This window comes from Anabas testudineus, chromosome 7 (assembly GCF_900324465.2).
Source record: "Anabas testudineus chromosome 7, fAnaTes1.2, whole genome shotgun sequence".
NCBI classification, from domain to species: Eukaryota; Metazoa; Chordata; class Actinopteri; order Anabantiformes; family Anabantidae; genus Anabas; species Anabas testudineus.
The window spans coordinates 991,258-1,011,553 of NC_046616.1; the positions used below are offsets into that span (position 1 = coordinate 991,258).

General features: G+C 45.8%; 2 long non-coding RNA genes across 2 annotated transcripts in view; both read left to right on the plus strand.

Annotated features, from left to right (window-relative positions):
- Positions 1–20, plus strand: part of LOC113167844 — a 2,073-nt gene extending 2,053 nt beyond the window's left edge. Inside the window, exon 4 of the long non-coding RNA XR_003299312.1 lies at positions 1–20. This exon is cut by the window's left edge and continues 305 nt beyond it. This is a non-coding gene — a long non-coding RNA (uncharacterized LOC113167844).
- Positions 21–17,285: 17,265 nt separating this feature from the next.
- Positions 17,286–19,344, plus strand: LOC113167811. The gene is made up of 3 exons (XR_003299306.1): positions 17,286–17,486; positions 18,187–18,224; positions 18,681–19,344. It is a non-coding gene; the product is annotated as an uncharacterized LOC113167811 (long non-coding RNA).
- The last annotated feature ends 952 nt before the right edge of the window (positions 19,345–20,296 follow it).

Below are 20,296 nucleotides of genomic sequence, written 5' to 3' on the forward strand. Positions count from 1 at the left end.
GGATTTTGAAATCATCGTTGAAGACGGTGAGTTTCTACTAAAAGTCATGAAAATGTTTGTATCTGGATGAGAGAACAAATAACTTATATTTCAGAAATAAGGAGCTTTAATTAGAGACACGTTATAATTATTATTACTGCACAGTCAGCATTTCCACCGCTGACTACCAACATGAATCCAGCTGAGTTGTGTACAGAGAGACACAACTTTATATTTAAACCAGATTTACATTTAGTCATTTATCAGACGCTTTTATCAAAGCGTCTTACAAGTGAGGAACAAGGCAAACAAAATGTAAGTCAAGGAGAAACAACATCAAAGCAAAGTGCTGTTAAAGAGTTTCTGTTTCAAGAGATGATTCACGCTCTGACTTTGACGTCAATGTTAAAATTTGTCTGTTTTTATTCACTCACAGCAGCTTCACTAAGAAATTAGCTCCTATTTTAAATACATGTCATGTTCTAGCTGAAATAGTCTTAATCATTTCACAACGGTATTTATTTTTACAGTATCTAACTTTTCTCTGTGTGTGGTTGTAGTGTTCACAGCTGCTGTTCCCTCCCTGTCAACATCAGCTCCACTGTTCTCAACATCAGCTCCACTGTTCTCAACATCAGCTCCACTGTTCTCAACATCAGCTCCACTGTTCTCAACATCAGCTCCACTGTTCTCCACATCAGCTCCACTGTTCTCAACATCAGCTCCACTGTTCTCAACATCAGCTCCACTGTTCTCAACATCAGCTCCACTGTTCTCAACATCAGCTCCACTGTTCTCCACATCAGCTCCACTGTTCTCACAACATCAGATCCACTGTTCTCCACATCAGCTCAATGTTCTCCACAACATCAGCTCCACTGTTCTCCACATCAGCTCCACTGTTCTCAAACATCAGCTCCACTGTTCTCCACATCAGCTCCACTGTTTCTTCAACATTCAGCTCCACTGTTCTCAACATCAGCTCCACTGTCTCCACAACATCAGCTCCACTGTTCTCAACATCAGCTCCACTGTTCTCCACATCAGCTCCACTGTTCTCCACAACATCAGCTCCACTGTTCTCCACATCAGCTCCACTGTTCTCCACAACATCAGCTCCACTGTTCTCCACATCAGCTCCACTGTTCTCAACATCAGCTCCACTGTTCTCAACATCAGCTCCACTGTTCTCCACAACATCAGCTCCACTGTTCTCCACATCAGCTCCACTGTTCTCCACACATCAGCTCCACTGTTCTCAACATCAGCTCCAACTGTTCTCCACAACATCAGCTCCACTGTTCTCCATAACATCAGCTCCACTGTTCTCAAACATCAGCTCCACTGTTCTCCACAACATCAGCTCCACTGTTCTCAACATCAGCTCCACTGTTCTCACAACATCAGCTCCAACTGTTCTCAACATCAGCTCCACTGTTCTCCACACATCAGCTCCACTGTTCTCAACATCAGCTCCACGTTCTCACATCACTCCTGTTCTCCACATCAGCTCCACTGTTCTCCACATCAGCTCCACTGTTCACATCAGCACTAATCAGCTCACTGTTCTCCACATCAGCTCCACTGTTCTCCACATCAGCTCCACTGTTCTCCACAACATCAGCTCCACTGTTCTCCACAACATCAGCTCCACTGTTCTCAACATCAGCTCCACTGTTCTCCACAACATCAGCTCCACTGTTCTCCACATCAGCTCCACTGTTCTCCACATCAGCTCCACTGTTCTCAACATCAGCTCCACTGTTCTCAACATCAGCTCCACTGTTCTCAACATCAGCTCCACTGTTCTCCACAACATCAGCTCCACTGTTCTCCACAACATCAGCTCCACTGTTCTCAACATCAGCTCCACTGTTCTCCACATCAGCTCCACTGTTCTCAACATCAGCTCCACTGAAAATGTTTGTATCTGGATGAGAGAACAAATAACTTATATTTCAGAAATAAGGAGCTTTAATTAGAGACACGTTATAATTATTATTACTGCACAGTCAGCATTTCCACCGCTGACTACCAACATGAATCCAGCTGAGTTGTGTACAGAGAGACACAACTTTATATTTAAACCAGATTTACATTTAGTCATTTATCAGACGCTTTTATCAAAGCGTCTTACAAGTGAGGAACAAGGCAAACAAAATGTAAGTCAAGGAGAAACAACATCAAAGCAAAGTGCTGTTAAAGAGTTTCTGTTTCAAGAGATGATTCACGCTCTGACTTTGACGTCAATGTTAAAATTTGTCTGTTTTTATTCACTCACAGCAGCTTCACTAAGAAATTAGCTCCTATTTTAAATACATGTCATGTTCTAGCTGAAATAGTCTTAATCATTTCACAACGGTATTTATTTTTACAGTATCTAACTTTTCTCTGTGTGTGGTTGTAGTGTTCACAGCTGCTGTTCCCTCCCTGTCAACATCAGCTCCACTGTTCTCCATAACATCAACTCCACTGTTCTCCACATCAGCTCCACTGTTCTCCACATCAGCTCCACTGTTCTCCACAACATCAGCTCCACTGTTCTCCACATCAGCTCCACTGTTCTCCACATCAGCTCCACTGTTCTCCGCAACATCAGCTCCACTGTTCTCCACATCAGCTCCACTGTTTCTCCACATCAGCTCCACTGTTCTCCACAACATCAGCTCCACTGTTCTCCACAACATCAGCTCCACTGTTCTCAACATCAGCTCCACTGTTCTCAACATCAGCTCCACTGTTCTCCACATCAGCTCCACTGTTCTCCACAACATCAGCTCCACTGTTCTCTACATCAGCTCCACTGTTCTCCACATCAGCTCCACTGTTCTCCGCAACATCAGCTCCACTGTTCTCCACAACATCAGCTCCACTGTTCTCCACATCAGCTCCACTGTTCTCCACAACATCAGCTCCACTGTTCTCCACATCAGCTCCACTGTTCTCCACAACATCAGCTCCACTGTTCTCCACAACATCAGCTCCACTGTTCTCCACAACATCAGCTCCACTGTTCTCCACATCAGCTAACTGTTCCCAATCAGCTCCACTGTTCTCCACAACATCAGCTCCACTGTTCTCCACAACATCAGCTCCACTGTTCTCCACAACATCAGCTCCACTGTTCTCCACATCAGCTCCACTGTTCTCCACATCAGCTCCACTGATCTCCACCACATCAGCTCCACTGTTCTCCACAACATCAGCTCCACTGTTCTCCACAACATCAGCTCCACTGTTCTCCACATCAGCTCCACTGTCTCCACATCAGCTCCACTGTTCTCCACACACATCAGCTCCACTGTTCTCCACAACATCAGCTCCACTGTTCTCACAACATCAGCTCCACTGTTCTCCACAACATCAGCTCCACTGTTCTCCACATCAGCTCCACTGTCTCCACAACATCAGCTCCACTGTTCTCCACAACATCAGCTCCACTGTTCTCCACAAACATCAGCTCCACTGTTCTCCACAACATCAGCTCCACTGTCTCCACCTCAGCTCCACTGTTCGCAAAACATCAGCTCCACTGTTCTCCAACATCAGCTCCACTGTTCTCCACATCAGCTCCACTGTTCTCCCGCAACATCAGCTCCACTGTTCTCCCACCATCAGCTCCACTGTTCTCCACATCAGCTCCACTGTTCTCCACATCAGCTCCACTGTTCTCCGCAACATCAGCTCCACTGTTCTCCGCAACATCAGCTCCACTGTTCTCCACAACATTAGCTCCACTGTTCTCCACAACATCAGCTCCACTGTTCTCCACATCAGCTCCACTGTTCTCCACATCAGCTCCACTGTTCTCCACAACATCAGCTCCACTGTTCTCAACATCAGCTCCACTGTTCTCCACACACATCAGCTCCACTGTTCTCCACACACATCAGCTCCACTGTTCTCCACACACATCAGCTCCACTGTTCTCAACATCAGCTCCACTGTTCTCCACATCAGCTCCACTGTTTCTCCACAACATCAGCTACACTGTTCTCCACAACATCAGCTCCACTGTTCTCCACAACATCAGCTCCACTGTTCTCCACAACATCAGCTCCACTGTTCTCCGCATCAGCTCCACTGTTCTCCACATCAGCTCCACTGTTCTCCACATCAGCTCCACTGTTCTCCACATCAGCTACACTGTTCTCCACAACATCAGCTCCACTGTTCTCCACAACATCAGCTCCACTGTTCTCAACATCAGCTCCACTGTTCTCAACATCAGCTCCACTGTTCTCCACAACATCAGCTCCACTGTTCTCCACATGAGCTCCACTGTTCTCCACATCAGCTCCACTGTTCTCAACAACATCAGCTCCACTGTTCTCAACAACATCAGCTCCACTGTTCTCCACATCAGCTCCACTGTTCTCCACAACATCAGCTCCACTGTTCTCAACATCAGCTCCACTGTTCTCAACATCAGCTCCACTGTTCTCAACATCAGCTCCACTGTTCTCCACATCAGCTCCACTGTTCTCCACAACATCAGCTCCACTGTTCTCCACATCAGCTCCACTGTTCTCCGCAACATCAGCTCCACTGTTCTCCACATCAGCTCCACTGTTCTCAACATCAGCTCCACTGTTCTCAACATCAGCTCCACTGTTCTCCACAACATCAGCTCCACTGTTCTCCACATCAGCTCCACTGTTCTCCACAACATCAGCTCCACTGTTCTCAACATCAGCTCCACTGTTCTCCACAACATCAGCTCCACTGTTCTCCATAACATCAGCTCCACTGTTCTCAACATCAGCTCCACTGTTCTCCACAACATCAGCTCCACTGTTCTCAACATCAGCTCCACTGTTCTCCACAACATCAGCTCCACTGTTCTCAACATCAGCTCCACTGTTCTCCACAACATCAGCTCCACTGTTCTCCACATCAGCTCCACTGTTCTCCACATCAGCTCCACTGTTCTCCACATCAGCTCCACTGTTCTCAACATCAGCTCCACTGTTCTCCACATCAGCTCCACTGTTCTCCACATCAGCTCCACTGTTCTCCACAACATCAGCTCCACTGTTCTCCACAACATCAGCTCCACTGTTCTCAACATCAGCTCCACTGTTCTCCACAACATCAGCTCCACTGTTCTCCACATCAGCTCCACTGTTCTCCACATCAGCTCCACTGTTCTCAACATCAGCTCCACTGTTCTCAACATCAGCTCCACTGTTCTCAACATCAGCTCCACTGTTCTCCACAACATCAGCTCCACTGTTCTCCACAACATCAGCTCCACTGTTCTCAACATCAGCTCCACTGTTCTCCACAACATCAGCTCCACTGTTCTCCACAACATCAGCTCCACTGTTCTCCACAACATCAGCTCCACTGTTCTCCATAACATCAGCTCCACTGTTCTCAACATCAGCTCCACTGTTCTCCACAACATCAGCTCCACTGTTCTCAACATCAGCTCCACTGTTCTCCACAACATCAGCTCCACTGTTCTCAACATCAGCTCCACTGTTCTCCACAACATCAGCTCCACTGTTCTCAACATCAGCTCCACTGTTCTCCACAACATCAGCTCCACTGTTCTCCACAACATCAGCTCCACTGTTCTCCACAACAGCTCCACTGTTCTCCACATCAGCTACACTGTTCTCCACATCAGCTACACTGTTCTCCACAACATCAGCTCCACTGTTCTCCACATCAGCTCCACTGTTCTCCACATCAGCTACACTGTTCTCCACATCAGCTCCACTGTTCTCCACATCAGCTCCACTGTTCTCCACAACATCAGCTCCACTGTTCTCCACATCAGCTCCACTGTTCTCCATAACATCAGCTCCACTGTTCTCCACAACATCAGCTCCACTGTTCTCCACAACATCAGCTCCACTGTTCTCCACATCAGCTCCACTGTTCTCCACAACATCAGCTCCACTGTTCTCCACAACATCAGCTCCACTGTTCTCCACAACATCAGCTCCACTGTTCTCAACATCAGCTCCACTGTTCTCCACACACATCAGCTCCACTGTTCTCAACATCAGCTCCACTGTTCTCAACATCAGCTCCACTGTTCTCACATCAGCTCCACTGTTCTCCACAACATCAGCTCCACTGTTCTCCACAACATCAGCTCCACTGTTCTCCACATCAGCTCCACTGTTCTCCACAACATCAGCTCCACTGTTCTCCACAACATCAGCTCCACTGTTCTCCACATCAGCTCCACTGTTCTCCACAACATCAGCTCCACTGTTCTCCACAACATCAACTCCACTGTTCTCCACATCAGCTCCACTGTTCTCCACATCAGCTCCACTGTTCTCAACATCAGCTCCACTGAAAATGTTTGTATCTGGATGAGAGAACAAATAACTTATATTTCAGAAATAAGGAGCTTTAATTAGAGACACGTTATAATTATTATTACTGCACAGTCAGCATTTCCACCGCTGACTACCAACATGAATCCAGCTGAGTTGTGTACAGAGAGACACAACTTTAGATTTTTTACCAGATTTACATTTAGTCATTTATCAGACGCTTTTATCAAAGCGTCTTACAAGTGAGGAACAAGGCAAACAAAATGTAAGTCAAGGAGAAACAACATCAAGCAAAGTGCTGTTAAAGAGTTTCTGTTTCAAGAGATGATTCACGCTCTGACTTTGACGTCAATGTTAAAATTTGTCTGTTTTTATTCACTCACAGCAGCTTCACTAAGAAATTAGCTCCTATTTTAAATACATGTCATGTTCTAGCTGAAATAGTCTTAATCATTTCACAACGGTATTTATTTTTACAGTATCTAACTTTTCTCTGTGTGTGGTTGTAGTGTTCACAGCTGCTGTTCCCTCCCTGTCAACATCAGCTCCACTGTTCTCAACATCAGCTCCACTGTTCTCCATAACATCAACTCCACTGTTCTCCACATCAGCTCCACTGTTCTCCACATCAGCTCCACTGTTCTCAACATCAGCTCCACTGAAAATGTTTGTATCTGGATGAGAGAACAAATAACTTATATTTCAGAAATAAGGAGCTTTAATTAGAGACACGTTATAATTATTATTACTGCACAGTCAGCATTTCCACCGCTGACTACCAACATGAATCCAGCTGAGTTGTGTACAGAGAGACACAACTTTATATTTAAACCAGATTTACATTTAGTCATTTATCAGACGCTTTTATCAAAGCGTCTTACAAGTGAGGAACAAGGCAAACAAAATGTAAGTCAAGGAGAAACAACATCAAAGCAAAGTGCTGTTAAAGAGTTTCTGTTTCAAGAGATGATTCACGCTCTGACTTTGACGTCAATGTTAAAATTTGTCTGTTTTTATTCACTCACAGCAGCTTCACTAAGAAATTAGCTCCTATTTTAAATACATGTCATGTTCTAGCTGAAATAGTCTTAATCATTTCACAACGGTATTTATTTTTACAGTATCTAACTTTTCTCTGTGTGTGGTTGTAGTGTTCACAGCTGCTGTTCCCTCCCTGTCAACATCAGCTCCACTGTTCTCAACATCAGCTCCACTGTTCTCCACAACATCAGCTCCACTGTTCTCCACATCAGCTCCACTGTTCTCCACATCAGCTCCACTGTTCTCAACATCAGCTCCACTGTTCTCCACATCAGCTCCACTGTTCTCCACAACATCAGCTCCACTGTTCTCAACATCAGCTCCACTGTTCTCAACATCAGCTCCACTGTTCTCCACATGAGCTCCACTGTTCTCCACATCAGCTCCACTGTTCTCAACAACATCAGCTCCACTGTTCTCAACAACATCAGCTCCACTGTTCTCCACATCAGCTCCACTGTTCTCCACAACATCAGCTCCACTGTTCTCAACATCAGCTCCACTGTTCTCAACATCAGCTCCACTGTTCTCAACATCAGCTCCACTGTTCTCCACATCAGCTCCACTGTTCTCCACAACATCAGCTCCACTGTTCTCCACATCAGCTCCACTGTTCTCCGCAACATCAGCTCCACTGTTCTCCACATCAGCTCCACTGTTCTCAACATCAGCTCCACTGTTCTCAACATCAGCTCCACTGTTCTCCACAACATCAGCTCCACTGTTCTCCACATCAGCTCCACTGTTCTCCACAACATCAGCTCCACTGTTCTCAACATCAGCTCCACTGTTCTCCACAACATCAGCTCCACTGTTCTCCATAACATCAGCTCCACTGTTCTCAACATCAGCTCCACTGTTCTCCACACATCAGCTCCACTGTTCTCAACATCAGCTCCACTGTTCTCCACAACATCAGCTCCCTGTTCTCAACATCAGCTCCACTGTTCTCCACAACATCAGCTCCACTGTTCTCAACATCAGCTCCACTGTTCTCCACATCAGCTCCACTGTTCTCCACATCAGCTCCACTGTTCTCAACATCAGCTCCACTGTTCTCCACATCAGCTCCACTGTTCTCCACATCAGCTCCACTGTTCTCCACAACATCAGCTCCACTGTTCTCACAACATCAGCTCACTGTTCTCAACATCAGCTCACTGTCTCCACAACATCAGCTCCACTGTTCTCCACATCAGCTCCACTGTTCTCCACATCAGCTCCACTGTTCTCAACATCAGCTCCACTGTTCTCAACATCAGCTCCACTGTTCTCAACATCAGCTCCACTGTTCTCCACAACATCAGCTCCACTGTTCTCCACAACATCAGCTCCACTGTTCTCAACATCAGCTCCACTGTTCTCCACATCAGCTCCACTGTTCTCAACATCAGCTCCACTGAAAATGTTTGTATCTGGATGAGAGAACAAATAACTTATATTTCAGAATAAGGAGCTTTAATTAGAGACACGTTATAATTATTATTACTGCACAGTCAGCATTTCCACCGCTGACTACCAACATGAATCCAGCTGAGTTGTGTACAGAGAGACACAACTTTATATTTAAACCAGATTTACATTTAGTCATTTATCAGACGCTTTTATCAAAGCGTCTTACAAGTGAGGAACAAGGCAAACAAAATGTAAGTCAAGGAGAAACAACATCAAAGCAAAGTGCTGTTAAAGAGTTTCTGTTTCAAGAGATGATTCACGCTCTGACTTTGACGTCAATGTTAAAATTTGTCTGTTTTTATTCACTCACAGCAGCTTCACTAAGAAATTAGCTCCTATTTTAAATACATGTCATGTTCTAGCTGAAATAGTCTTAATCATTTCACAACGGTATTTATTTTTACAGTATCTAACTTTTCTCTGTGTGTGGTTGTAGTGTTCACAGCTGCTGTTCCCTCCCTGTCAACATCAGCTCCACTGTTCTCCATAACATCAACTCCACTGTTCTCCACATCAGCTCCACTGTTCTCCACATCAGCTCCACTGTTCTCCACAACATCAGCTCCACTGTTCTCCACATCAGCTCCACTGTTCTCCACATCAGCTCCACTGTTCTCCGCAACATCAGCTCCACTGTTCTCCACATCAGCTCCACTGTTCTCCACATCAGCTCCACTGTTCTCCACAACATCAGCTCCACTGTTCTCCACAACATCAGCTCCACTGTTCTCAACATCAGCTCCACTGTTCTCAACATCAGCTCCACTGTTCTCCCACATCAGCTCCACTGTTCTCCACACATAGCTCCACTGTTCTCTACATCAGCTCCACTGTTCTCCACATCAGCTCCACTGTTCTCCGCAACATCAGCTTCCACTGTTCTCCACAACATCAGCTCCACTGTTCTCCACATCAGCTCCACTGTTCCTCCACAACATCAGCTCACTGTTCTCCACATCAGCTCCACTGTTCTCCACAACATCAGCTCCACTGTTTCTCCACAACATCAGCTCCACTGTTCTCCACACATCAGCTCCACTGTTCTCCACATCAGCTCCACTGTTCTCCACAACATCAAGCTACACGTTCTCCACAACATCAGCTCCACTGTTCTCCACAACATCAGCTCCACTGTTCTCCACAACATCAGCTCCACTGTTCTCCACATCAGCTCCACTGTTCTCAACATCAGCTCCACTGATCTCCACAACATCAGCTCCACTGTTCTCCACAACATCAGCTCCACTGTTCTCCACAACATCAGCTCCACTGTTCTCACATAGCTCCACTGTCTCACTGTTCTCCAACATCAGCTCCACTGTTCTCCACACATCAGCTCCACTGTTCTCCACAACATCAGCTCCACTGTTCTCCACAACATCAGCTCCACTGTTATCCACAACATCAGCTCCACTGTTCTCCACACATCAGCTCCACTGTTCTCCACAACATCAGCTCCACTGTTCTCCACAACATCAGCTCCACTGTTCTCCACAATCATCAGCCCACTGTTCTCCACAATCAGCTCCACTGTTCTCCACAACATCAGCTCCACTGTTCTCAACATCAGCTCCACTGTTCTCCACATCAGCTCCACTGTTCTCCACATCAGCTCCACTGTTCTCCACAACATAGCTCCACTGTTCTCCACATCAGCTCCACGTTCTCCACATCAGCTCCACTGTTCTCCCCAACATCAGCTCCACTGTTCTCCGCAACATCACCTCCACTGTTCTCCACAACATCGCTCCACTGTTCTCCACACATCAGCTCCCACTGTTTCCACACATCATCTCCACTGTTCTCCACATCAGCTTCCACTGTTCTCCACAACATCAGCTCCACTGTTCTCAACATCAGCTCCACTGTTCTCCACACACATCAGCTCCACTGTTCTCTCCACACACATCAGCTCCACTGTTCTCCCACACACACTCAGCTCCACTGTTCTCAACATCAGCTCCACTGTTCTCCCACATCAGCTCCACTGTTCTCCACAACATCAGCTACACTGTTCTCCACAACATCAGCTCCACTGTTCTCCACAACATCAGCTCCACTGTTCTCCACAACATCAGCTCCACTGTTCTCCGCATCAGCTCCACTGTTCTCCACATCAGCTCCACTGTTCTCCACATCTGCTCCACTGTTCTCCACATCAGCTACACTGTTCTCCACAACATCAGCTCCACTGTTCTCCACAACATCAGCTCCACTGTTCTCAACATCAGCTCCACTGTTCTCAACATCAGCTCCACTGTTCTCCACAACATCAGCTCCACTGTTCTCCACATGAGCTCCACTGTTCTCCACATCAGCTCCACTGTTCTCAACAACATCAGCTCCACTGTTCTCAACAACATCAGCTCCACTGTTCTCCACATCAGCTCCCACTGTTCTCCACAACATCAGCTCCACTGTTCTCAACATCAGCTCCGCTGTTCTCAACATCAGCTCCACTGTTCTCAACATCAGCTCCACTGTTCTCCACATCAGCTCCACTGTTCTCCACAACATCAGCTCCACTGTTCTCCACATCAGCTCCACTGTTCTCCGCAACATCAGCTCCACTGTTCTCCACATCAGCTCCACTGTTCTCAACATCAGCTCCACTGTTCTCAACATCAGCTCCACTGTTCTCCACAACATCAGCTCCACTGTTCTCCACATCAGCTCCACTGTTCTCCACAACAATCAGCTCCACTGTTCTCAACATAGCTCCACTGTTCTCCACAACATCAGCTCCACTGTTCTCCATAACATCAGCTCCACTGTTCTCAAATCAGCTCCACTGTTCTCCACAACATCAGCTCACATGTTCTCAACATCAGCTCCACTGTTCTCCACAACATCAGCTCCACTGTTCTCAACATCAGCTCCACTGTTCTCCACAACATCAGCTCCACTGTTCTCCACATCAGCTCCACTGTTCTCCACATCAGCTCCACTGTTCTCCACATCAGCTCCACTGTTCTCACATCAGCTCCACTGTTCTAACATCAGCTCCAATGTTCTCCACATCGCTCCACTGTCTCCCACATCAGCTCCACTGTTCTCCACAACATCAGCTCCACTGTTCTCCAACATCAGCTCCACTGTTCTCAACATCAGCTCCACTGTTCTCAACATCAGCTCCACTGTTCTCACATCAGCCATGTCTCCACATAACATCAGCTCCACTGTTCTCCACAACATCAGCTCCACTGTTCTCAACATCAGCTCCACTGTTCTCCACAACATCAGCTCCACTGTTCCTCCACAACATCAGCTCACTGTTCTCCACAACATCAGCTCCACTGTTCTCCAACAACATCAGCTCCACGTTCTCAACATCAGCTCCACTGTTCTCCACAACATCAGCTCCACTGTTCTCAACATCAGCTCCACTGTTCTCCACAACATCAGCTCCACTGTTCTCAACATCAGCTCCACTGTTCTCCACAACATCAGCTCCACTGTTCTCAACATCAGCTCCCCTGTTCTCCACAACATCAGCTCCACTGTTCTCCACAACATCAGCTCCACTGTTCTCCACAACAGCTCCACTGTTCTCCACATCAGCTACACTGTTCTCCACATCAGCTACACTGTTCTCCACAACATCAGCTCCACTGTTCTCCACATCAGCTCCACTGTTCTCCACATCAGCTACACTGTTCTCCACATCAGCTCCACTGTTCTCCACATCAGCTCCACTGTTCTCCACAACATCAGCTCCACTGTTCTCCACATCAGCTCCACTGTTCTCCATAACATCAGCTCCACTGTTCTCCACAACATCAGCTCCACTGTTCTCCACAACATCAGCTCCACTGTTCTCCACATCAGCTCCACTGTTCTCCACAACATCAGCTCCACTGTTCTCCACAACATCAGCTCCACTGTTCTCCACAACATCAGCTCCACTGTTCTCAACATCAGCTCCACTGTTCTCCACACACATCAGCTCCACTGTTCTCAACATCAGCTCCACTGTTCTCAACATCAGCTCCACTGTTCTCCACATCAGCTCCACTGTTCTCCACAACATCAGCTCCACTGTTCTCCACAACATCAGCTCCACTGTTCTCCACATCAGCTCCACTGTTCTCCACAACATCAGCTCCACTGTTCTCCACAACATCAGCTCCACTGTTCTCCACATCAGCTCCACTGTTCTCCACAACATCAGCTCCACTGTTCTCCACAACATCAACTCCACTGTTCTCCACATCAGCTCCACTGTTCTCCACATCAGCTCCACTGTTCTCAACATCAGCTCCACTGAAAATGTTTGTATCTGGATGAGAGAACAAATAACTTATATTTCAGAAATAAGGAGCTTTAATTAGAGACACGTTATAATTATTATTACTGCACAGTCAGCATTTCCACCGCTGACTACCAACATGAATCCAGCTGAGTTGTGTACAGAGAGACACAACTTTAGATTTTTACCAGATTTACATTTAGTCATTTATCAGACGCTTTTATCAAAGCGTCTTACAAGTGAGGAACAAGGCAAACAAAATGTAAGTCAAGGAGAAACAACATCAAAGCAAAGTGCTGTTAAAGAGTTTCTGTTTCAAGAGATGATTCACGCTCTGACTTTGACGTCAATGTTAAAATTTGTCTGTTTTTATTCACTCACAGCAGCTTCACTAAGAAATTAGCTCCTATTTTAAATACATGTCATGTTCTAGCTGAAATAGTCTTAATCATTTCACAACGGTATTTATTTTTACAGTATCTAACTTTTCTCTGTGTGTGGTTGTAGTGTTCACAGCTGCTGTTCCCTCCCTGTCAACATCAGCTCCACTGTTCTCAACATCAGCTCCACTGTTCTCCATAACATCAACTCCACTGTTCTCCACATCAGCTCCACTGTTCTCCACATCAGCTCCACTGTTCTCAACATCAGCTCCACTGAAAATGTTTGTATCTGGATGAGAGAACAAATAACTTATATTTCAGAAATAAGGAGCTTTAATTAGAGACACGTTATAATTATTATTACTGCACAGTCAGCATTTCCACCGCTGACTACCAACATGAATCCAGCTGAGTTGTGTACAGAGAGACACAACTTTATATTTAAACCAGATTTACATTTAGTCATTTATCAGACGCTTTTATCAAAGCGTCTTACAAGTGAGGAACAAGGCAAACAAAATGTAAGTCAAGGAGAAACAACATCAAAGCAAAGTGCTGTTAAAGAGTTTCTGTTTCAAGAGATGATTCACGCTCTGACTTTGACGTCAATGTTAAAATTTGTCTGTTTTTATTCACTCACAGCAGCTTCACTAAGAAATTAGCTCCTATTTTAAATACATGTCATGTTCTAGCTGAAATAGTCTTAATCATTTCACAACGGTATTTATTTTTACAGTATCTAACTTTTCTCTGTGTGTGGTTGTAGTGTTCACAGCTGCTGTTCCCTCCCTGTCAACATCAGCTCCACTGTTCTCCATAACATCAACTCCACTGTTCTCCACATCAGCTCCACTGTTCTCCACATCAGCTCCACTGTTCTCCACAACATCAGCTCCACTGTTCTCCACATCAGCTCCACTGTTCTCCACATCAGCTCCACTGTTCTCCGCAACATCAGCTCCACTGTTCTCCACATCAGCTCCACTGTTCTCCACATCAGCTCCACTGTTCTCCACAACATCAGCTCCACTGTTCTCCACAACATCAGCTCCACTGTTCTCAACATCAGCTCCACTGTTCTCCACATCAGCTCCACTGTTCTCCACAACATCAGCTCCACTGTTCTCTACATCAGCTCCACTGTTCTCCACATCAGCTCCACTGTTCTCCGCAACATCAGCTCCACTGTTCTCCACAACATCAGCTCCACTGTTCTCCACATCAGCTCCACTGTTCTCCACAACATCAGCTCCACTGTTCTCCACATCAGCTCCACTGTTCTCCACATCAGCTCCACTGTTCTCCACAACATCAGCTCCACTGTTCTCCACAACATCAGCTCCACTGTTCTCCACAACATCAGCTCCACTGTTCTCCACATCAGCTCCACTGTTCTCCACAACATCAGCTCCACTGTTCTCCACAACATCAGCTCCACTGTTCTCCACAACATCAGCTCCACTGTTCTCCACAACATCAGCTCCACTGTTCTCCACATCAGCTCCACTGTTCTCCACATCAGCTCCACTGTTCTCAACATCAGCTCCACTGATCTCCACAACATCAGCTCCACTGTTCTCCACAACATCAGCTCCACTGTTCTCCACAACATCAGCTCCACTGTTCTCAACATCAGCTCCACTGTTCTCCACATCAGCTCCACTGTTCTCCACACACATCAGCTCCACTGTTCTCCACAACATCAGCTCCACTGTTCTCCACAACATCAGCTCCACTGTTCTCCACAACATCAGCTCCACTGTTCTCCACAACATCAGCTCCACTGTTCTCCACATCAGCTCCACTGTTCTCCACAACATCAGCTCCACTGTTCTCCACAACATCAGCTCCACTGTTCTCCACAACATCAGCTCCACTGTTCTCCACAACATCAGCTCCACTGTTCTCAACATCAGCTCCACTGTTCTCCACATCAGCTCCACTGTTCTCCGCAACATCAGCTCCACTGTTCTCCACAACATCAGCTCCACTGTTCTCCACATCAGCTCCACTGTTCTCCACATCAGCTCCACTGTTCTCCGCAACATCAGCTCCACTGTTCTCCGCAACATCAGCTCCACTGTTCTCCACAACATTAGCTCCACTGTTCTCCACAACATCAGCTCCACTGTTCTCCACATCAGCTCCACTGTTCTCCACATCAGCTCCACTGTTCTCCACAACATCAGCTCCACTGTTCTCAACATCAGCTCCACTGTTCTCCACACACATCAGCTCCACTGTTCTCCACACACATCAGCTCCACTGTTCTCCACACACATCAGCTCCACTGTTCTCAACATCAGCTCCACTGTTCTCCACATCAGCTCCACTGTTCTCCACAACATCAGCTACACTGTTCTCCACAACATCAGCTCCACTGTTCTCCACAACATCAGCTCCACTGTTCTCCGCATCAGCTCCACTGTTCTCCACATCAGCTCCACTGTTCTCCACATCTGCTCCACTGTTCTCCACATCAGCTACACTGTTCTCCACAACATCAGCTCCACTGTTCTCCACAACATCAGCTCCACTGTTCTCAACATCAGCTCCACTGTTCTCAACATCAGCTCCACTGTTCTCCACAACATCAGCTCCACTGTTCTCAACATCAGCTCCACTGTTCTCAACATCAGCTCCACTGTTCTCCACAACATCAGCTCCACTGTTCTCCACAACATCAGCTCACTGTCTCAACATCAGCTCCACTGTTCTCCACAACATCAGCTCCACTGTTCTCCACAACATCAGCTCCACTGTTCTCCACATCAGCTCCACTGTTCTCCACATCAGCTCCACTGTTCTCCACAACATCAGCTCCACTGTTCTCAACATCAGCTCCACTGTTCTCAACATCAGCTCCACTGTTCTCCACAACATCAGCTCCACTGTTCTCCACAACATCAGCTCCACTGTTCTCAACATCAGCTCCACTGTTCTCCACAACATCAGCTCCACTGTTCTCCACAACATCAGCTCCACTGTTCTCCACAACATCAGCTCCACTGTTCTCCACAACATCAGCTCCACTGTTCTCAACATCAGCTCCACTGTTCTCCACATCAGCTCCACTGTTCTCCGCAACATCAGCTCCACTGTTCTCCACAACATCAGCTCCACTGTTCTCCACATCAGCTCCACTGTTCTCCACATCAGCTCCACTGTTCTCCGCAACATCAGCTCCACTGTTCTCCGCAACATCAGCTCCACTGTTCTCCACAACATTAGCTCCACTGTTCTCCACAACATCAGCTCCACTGTTCTCCACATCAGCTCCACTGTTCTCCACATCAGCTCCACTGTTCTCCACAACATCAGCTCCACTGTTCTCAACATCAGCTCCACTGTTCTCCACACACATCAGCTCCACTGTTCTCCACACACATCAGCTCCACTGTTCTCCACACACATCAGCTCCACTGTTCTCAACATCAGCTCCACTGTTCTCCACATCAGCTCCACTGTTCTCCACAACATCAGCTACACTGTTCTCCACAACATCAGCTCCACTGTTCTCCACAACATCAGCTCCACTGTTCTCCGCATCAGCTCCACTGTTCTCCACATCAGCTCCACTGTTCTCCACATCTGCTCCACTGTTCTCCACATCAGCTACACTGTTCTCCACAACATCAGCTCCACTGTTCTCCACAACATCAGCTCCACTGTTCTCAACATCAGCTCCACTGTTCTCAACATCAGCTCCACTGTTCTCCACAACATCAGCTCCACTGTTCTCAACATCAGCTCCACTGTTCTCAACATCAGCTCCACTGTTCTCCACAACATCAGCTCCACTGTTCTCCACAACATCAGCTCCACTGTTCTCCACATCAGCTCCACTGTTCTCCACATCAGCTCCACTGTTCTCCACATCAGCTCCACTGTTCTCCACACACATCATATATATACAGTACTGTAGGTGATGAGAATTCATTCAGATTTTTATTTACGATTAACTTAAATCTTCCGTCACAGGTGTTCTGCTCTACGTGGTTCTGACTGTGGTCATCACGGTCGTCATGCTGTCACTGACTCTGCTCATCATCTGCGTTAAGAGGAGCTGTAAACTCAGGGGTGAGGCATCACATCATGAATCATATTTTTATAACTCGTATCCAGACAAAACGCACAGAAGGTTCGGGTTAACTCCTGGAGTGATTTCTGACTTGTGTGCTGTGAAGGAGTCTGAAACTGCCCCACTGAACATCAGTGATGTCCTCAGAGGACTGCACAGACCTCCATGTCACAGTCAACACTTCCCTGACTGCTGTGAGGTACTGGGATGAGTTATTGTCAGACCTTACACTGGTGCAGTGGGCTCTTGGTTCCATCTGGTGCACGACTATTATCCGGTCTCCTGCGGCCAGAGTCTGTGGGCAGTTCCTGGATGATGAAGACTTTGATGCCACTGACAAACTAAACTAGATTCTACTAAACTCCATTGACACATCAAGTTAGGTGCTAGTGCTGGTTTGGTGTTGGTTCGACTTGGGAACCATCTAAGAACCATTTTGCTTTATCGTGAGCTATTGAGCCTCCGTAGAGCCGCGTGATTACTCTAATTAGTAATACAGTACATTACTATATGTCTGCATACGTCTCTGCTTCCACAGCACTGCTAGGATTAAATCACTAGATCTATCACATGTTGGGTGGTAATGTTAGCCTTTGTTTGCTTTGCCCTTTAGTCAGCTAATTACTATTAAATAAGTTGGATCAATCACTGCAGTTCAACTAATCTAATAAATTACTGGGTGATTTGTGTCTTTCACAGGTTTTCACAAAGGGACCTCATCAAGAACAAACACGGAGGTGATTTTTCTTTCGAATCTTTGTTTCTTTCACTTTATTCAGATTCAGGTTGAACAGTAAAAAAAAACAATCAGTGAAAATAGAGACATCACAGTTTACAGAACATCCCATAATATCACAGTCAAATAGGCTCATTACAAAGTGGAGACTCCACAGATTTCTTGTTACTTCCTGCTTCTTTCCACTGTGACCACAGCTTCTTTATTGATGGAGGAACCTTCAACTGTAAAACAAGTGGAGACAGAAGCACAAATCTAATTAAAACAAACTCTCACTTTAGACACAACAAGTCCTGATAATCCCATATTTCTATTCTCCTCGTCATCCTGATGCCTGAACATTTGCTAACACAGCACAGATCTGTGTATTTCCTGTTACACAAAACAAATATTTTATTTTGTGTTTATATATATTTATTAAAAGTCTGTCAAATCTGTCTCTTTGTTTTTATTTCAGTTTCCTCTCTATGAGAACCAACCTCCAGTCTCCACGTCTGAAGACTCCACCTATCAGAGCCTCGATCCAGCCTCCAGGGACCAGGACCAGATCTACTCCACAGTCACACTGAAAAACCACACATGAAGATTTGATTTCAACCCAGGATTCTGTTGCTGAGACTCAAGGTTTTAGTTTTCTCACTGGTCCTAAACACTCAGTGGTCTAAAAATGGGATTTAATTTGGTTTAATATCAGATCATCCAATGTTGAAGTATTGCAAACAGTTTTTTAGTAAAGAAATGTAATTGTCTGTATTTTAAAATATTCAGTTTGTACATTTTAGTTTTTCTCACTGGTTCATCACAGTCTAAGGTTGTTGATTTTATTGTGTAGTGATTTCTTTCATAGCCATATTTGTACTTTATAAACTGCAGTACCAGAACTTCCCATGGAAACTGGAAAATTAGTTTCTCAGTTCTCTGTAGTTTTGTTAGTTTGCTTTTTGATTTAAATGAACTATAATAAAATATTATTTAGCACTTTCTTCAAACAAGACAACATTAAGCACTTTTAACCTTTTTACGTGTTTCTGTTCTTATTTTAAGTTACTTTAGTTTTCTCTGTTTTATCTTTGATGGATATTATATTAATCTATATTTGCTGCAGCTGTTGACTGTTCAGGTCCTGGTTGGTTGATTAGAGGAACTTATAAATTTCTGATTTTAAACTTTAACAAATTTTAGTAAAAGGCAGGAAATGAAAAATCTGTGATGTTACTGAATCTGTTTTTCACAGCTGATGAACGTTTGAATTTTCAACAATCTGTCACCTTAGTTAAATGTTAATTTTTATTTTGTTGCACCTATTTACACTATAACACCAAAAGCATTCACTCTCCCATCTAAATAATCAGAATCAGGTGTTCCAGTCACTTCCATGGCCACAGGTGTATAAAATGCAGACTGTTTTTACCAACACGCTCTCAGGAGCTCAGTGAATTCCAGCGTGGATCTGTGATAAGATAACACCTGAGCAACAAATCCAGTCGTGAAATTTCCTAAATATTCCACTGTCAGCTGTATTATAAGAATGTGGAAGTGTTTGGGAACGACAGCGACTCAGCCACTGATGGATTCTAGAGCAGTGGAGACTCGTTCTCTGGAGCGACGAATCACACTTCTCCATTTAGAAATGTGATGGACAGGTCAGTGTTTGGCGGTTGGCAGGAGAACTGGAGACCTGCACAGAGTCCTGACCTCAACCCCGTAGAATTAGAGCGGGGACTGAGAACCAGACCTCCTCGTCCAACATCAGTGTGTGAACTCACAAATGTGCTTCTGGAAGAATGATCAAAATCCCATTAACACACTCCTGAACCTTGTGGACAGACCGACGTCACATTGAACCCTGTGGATTAGGAATGTGACGTCATTAAAGTTCATATGCGAGTGAGGGACAGGTGAGAGAATACTTTGGGAAAAATAGTGTAGAAAAAACATTTGTAGTGAAGCATAAGGGGAAACGGACTGTTGGTACCAGAGTGTCTGCAGCTCTGACAGGGAGCAGAGGGTGTTTCCCTCGCTGACCTCAGGGGGGCAGTAACGAACCCAACAGAGTTTGGTGAAACACGTCGA